The sequence below is a fragment of the Myxocyprinus asiaticus genome, chromosome 11, assembly GCF_019703515.2.
Source record: "Myxocyprinus asiaticus isolate MX2 ecotype Aquarium Trade chromosome 11, UBuf_Myxa_2, whole genome shotgun sequence".
NCBI lineage: Eukaryota > Metazoa > Chordata > Actinopteri > Cypriniformes > Catostomidae > Myxocyprinus > Myxocyprinus asiaticus.
Genome location: NC_059354.1, coordinates 25,199,395 through 25,203,387, shown reverse-complemented (window position 1 = coordinate 25,203,387; position 3,993 = coordinate 25,199,395). Strand labels below are relative to the sequence as shown.

General features: G+C 44.6%; 1 long non-coding RNA gene across 2 annotated transcripts; it reads right to left on the bottom strand.

Moving 5' to 3' along the window:
* Nucleotides 1-659: 659 nt before the first annotated feature.
* LOC127448399 (uncharacterized) lies at nucleotides 660-3,783 on the bottom strand. Of its 2 annotated transcripts, XR_007898523.1 has the most exons (4): nucleotides 3,148-3,178; nucleotides 2,814-3,034; nucleotides 2,415-2,530; nucleotides 660-1,812 (listed from the first exon to the last, which is right to left on the bottom strand). It is a non-coding gene; the product is annotated as an uncharacterized LOC127448399 (long non-coding RNA). The 2 variants fall into 2 exon arrangements; XR_007898522.1 differs by having other exon boundaries at nucleotides 2,814-3,783.
* Nucleotides 3,784-3,993: the final 210 nt, after the last annotated feature.

Below are 3,993 nucleotides of genomic sequence, written 5' to 3'. Positions count from 1 at the left end.
AGGGGGCGATATACATGAAGGATGTGAATCACCAAAAACACAAGAAGAAGAATGTGAAAGTTAAAGTGGAGATTGACTGAGCAGGGATGAGAATTTATAGTAAAAAAGGATTTAAAGGTGCACTCAGTTACTTTGCTTGTGTCATCTTGGACTTACAGTGACATCTAGTGGTGTGGATTCAGCATAATTCAAACTCAATCCTTTTCAGTTACAGATGCCATTGTAGAAATGCACTATTCACGATCAGCCATGATTCATTTAACCTAAGAGTGAAAGTGTCCAATAACAAGATGGTTACTGATATTAAGCGAGTAGTATTCAGCTGGTCATGTGATTCTAAAATGGCAGCCCCCATGAAGGTGACCCTCCCCCATGTAGAATACAGAAGCTTTTATAAGGTTACTGATATGACTAGATTCCTCATCTCATGTGAGTGCTCATGATTTTATACATATGTTTCAAAATTACAATTAATTTCTTTAGGAGTAAAACTTTTTAAATTGGGGGTGGGGGGGGGATACTAAAAGCACCTTTAAATATTGATCTGTTTCTCACCCACACCTATCATATTGCTTTTGAAGACATGGATTTAACCTCTGGAGTCTTATGGATAATTTTTATGGCGACTTAAATTATTTTTGGAGCTTCAAAATGTTGGGAAAGTGTTTTGGTGCCTCTGTGTGTTGGTACAACAAGGCGCCGCTCATTAGCCAACCACAGTCTTCTGGTGGGAACGTAACTCTACAGAAATTATTTTAGGTATGCTGGAGCAGACCCAGTGACTGTTCTGTATGCCAGCATCAGAGCCTTGAATTTGATACGTGCATCAACCAGCAGCCAGTGAAAAGAGATAAGGAGTGGTTTAACATGCACTCTTTTTGGTTCATTAAAGTGGTGGTGGTGTAGTGGACTAAAGCACTGAACTGGTAAGCAAAAGTTTGTTGGTTCAATCCCCACAACCACCACCATTGTGTCTTTGAGCAAGGCACTTAACTCCAGGGGGATTGTCCCTGTAATAAGGGCACTGTAAGTTGCTTTGGATAAAAGCATCTGCCAAATGCATAAATGTAAATTAAAGACCAGATGTACTGCTGCATTCTGGATAATTTTCAGGGGCCTAATTGCGCATGCAGGGAGGGAACAAGAATTTGTGTGGCATGTTCAGAGACGATTTTCAGGGTCTTATTTTCCTGATATTGTAGAGTGTAAATCTACATGATTGTGCTGTCTTTGAGATGTGGTCTGTGAAATTGAGTTGGTTATCGATGGTTACCCCAAGATTTCTGACCATTTTGTTAGGTGTTACTGTAGTTGAACCCAGCTGAACGAAATGTCGGCCAAACAGGCCAAGATACTAGCAGTCACCGTGGTGTCGTTGGGCTGGAAAGACAAGTAGAGCTGTGTGTCATTGGCATAGCAGTGGTAAGAGAACCTATGTGCCTGAGTTATGGTTCCCAGTTCTGTTGTGTATATAGAGAAGAGAAGTGGCCCAAGCACTGAGCCCTGAGGTACCCCGGTAAGTAGCTGATGTGACTTGGACACCTCACTTCTCCAGGCTATCTTGAAGGACCTGCCTGTGAGATAGGATTTCAACCAGTCAAGCACAGTTCCTGTGATGCCCAGAGTAGAGAGGGTGGAGAGTAGGATCTGATGGTTGACTGTGTCAGAGGCTGCAGAAAGGTCCAGAAGAATCAGGACGGATGATCTGGATCCAGCTCTCGCCTGTTTCAATGACTCAGTGACAGACAGCAGGGCAGTCTCGGTGGAATGTCCACTTTTGAAGCCTGACTGATTGTCATCCAGCAGCTTGTTCTGTGCGAGATAGGCAGAGATCTGATTGAAAACTGCCCTTTCAAGAGATTTTGACATGAATGGGATGAGAGAGACTGGTCTGTAGTGTTCTACTTGTGTGGGATTAAGTGCAGGTTTTTTAAGCAGCAGGGTTACTTAAACCTACTTAAATGTAGTGGGAAAAATGCCTGTAAGTAGAGATGTGTTAATTATGTGTGTGAGTGCAGGTAGGATGAACAGAGAGATGGCTTGGAGAAGGTGGGAAGGAATGGGGTCAAGGGGACAGGTGGTGGGGTGGTTGGAGAGGAGGAGTTTAGAGACCTCAGTGTCAGTCATTGGAGAGAACATGGAGATGGAAGAGCTACATACAGGAGGCGGGTGTTTGAGAAGGTGTGGTGCTGAGAATGTATTGCTGATTGCTGTAATCTTATTAGTAAAAAATGCAGCAAAATTATCTGCTGTCAGTGAGGTGTCAGGCAGTGGAGGGGGAGGACAGAGGAGTGTGTTGAATATTCTAAATAAGCTGCGAGTGTCTGTGGTGCTGTTGATCTTGTTCTGGTAATAGGACATTTTTACAGATTTAACATTATCTGAAAAAGATGCAAGCAGAGACTGATACTTACCCAGATCTGCTGGATCTTTAGATTTCCACCATCTCCTCTCAACCACCCTGAGATCAGTCCGATGTTCACAAAGAACGTCAGAGAGCCAGGGGCTGGGCGGTGTCATACGTGCTGGCCTAGAGGAGAGAGGACAGATGCTGTCTTGACATGTTGTTAAAGTAGAACCTAGTGTGTCTGTGGCAGTGTTTACATCCAGGATGGAAAATAAGTTTTGTGTGGGAAGAGAGGTAGAGACAGCACTGGAAAGGCGTGTGAGTGAAAGAGAATGGAGGTTATGGCGAAAGGAAAGCAAAGGCGGAGTCTGTTTCTATATAGATGGGAGAGTCATGTTGAATTGAACAAAGTAGTGATCAGAGACATGTAAAGGAATAACAAGAATATTTGTGTTGGTACAGTTACGTGTAAAAATGAGGTCCAGCTGGTTGCCCGATCTGTGTGTTGCTGTAGTGCTTAGTCTTTCCAAGTCAAATGAGGCTAGAAGAGCATGACATTCCATGGCCTGGGGCTTGTCTTGGCGTATGTTGAAATCCCCAAGAACCACAAGTGGCCTACCATCTTCAAGGAAGGAGGGCAGCAGGACATCCAGCTCCTCAAGAAAGTTTGCCAGCTGGCCTGGAGGGCTATAGATTAAAACAACATGGATTTTTGTGGGTTACATTGTAGTGATAGCATGGAATTCAAAAGAAGTATTGTTACATAGAGAGGAGTGTCCAGTTGTTTGGAATGAGCAAACCTGTTCCCCCACCCCTACCAGTATGTCAAGGGGTGTGAGAGAAGGAGAAGTTGTTGGAGAGAGCAGAGGGTGTTGCTGTATCCTCTGGATGTATCCATGTTTCTGTCAGTGTGAGGATGCTGAGGGTAGACTGGAATGAAGTCAGCTTTGTTCACAGCTGACTGACAGTTCCAGATTCCCACCGAAAATGAGAGCGGAGCAGGTGCTGATGTGTGAAGTGGCTGTAGGTTGTGTGGGTTGCGTTGTGTCCTGCGTCTATATCATGTAAACTGTCTGTTACAGATAACAGGTATGTGCTTGAGAGCACATGTTATGCGTGGAGAAGACATATGGGAATGTATAAGGAAAATAATAAGAATAATTAAAAAGATACTTAAGTGCTATGGTGAGTGGTGCCTTGTCGGTGGACTCGCACAGGTAGACTTGCTGATCTTTACACGACAAGGTCTTAACACGAGGGCTGCCGCTTCTGCGTCAGCATTCACGTCAAATATATACATACTGCTATGGGGTCGTTATGTGAAAAAAGCTGGACACGCCTTAATGGGTAACTGAAACTAAGGGTCGCGCGAGATGACAAATGCGGGAACAAATGCGACTTCAGTACACCGTAAACTATGCCGTGCAAAACGGTTAAAAAATAAGACAAATGACTTGCCGAGGGAAGCCACTCAGCTATTCAGAGCAGCTATTGAGTCACTCACTGATAGAATGGCGCTGACTACTGAGAAGCCAGCGGTGCATCTGGATAGGCTATTCACTCTCCTCACGCAGCCGGCGACCGACACACCTAACGCAGCCGGTGACTCACTCTCCTCATGCAGCAGAGGACTCACTCTCCTCACC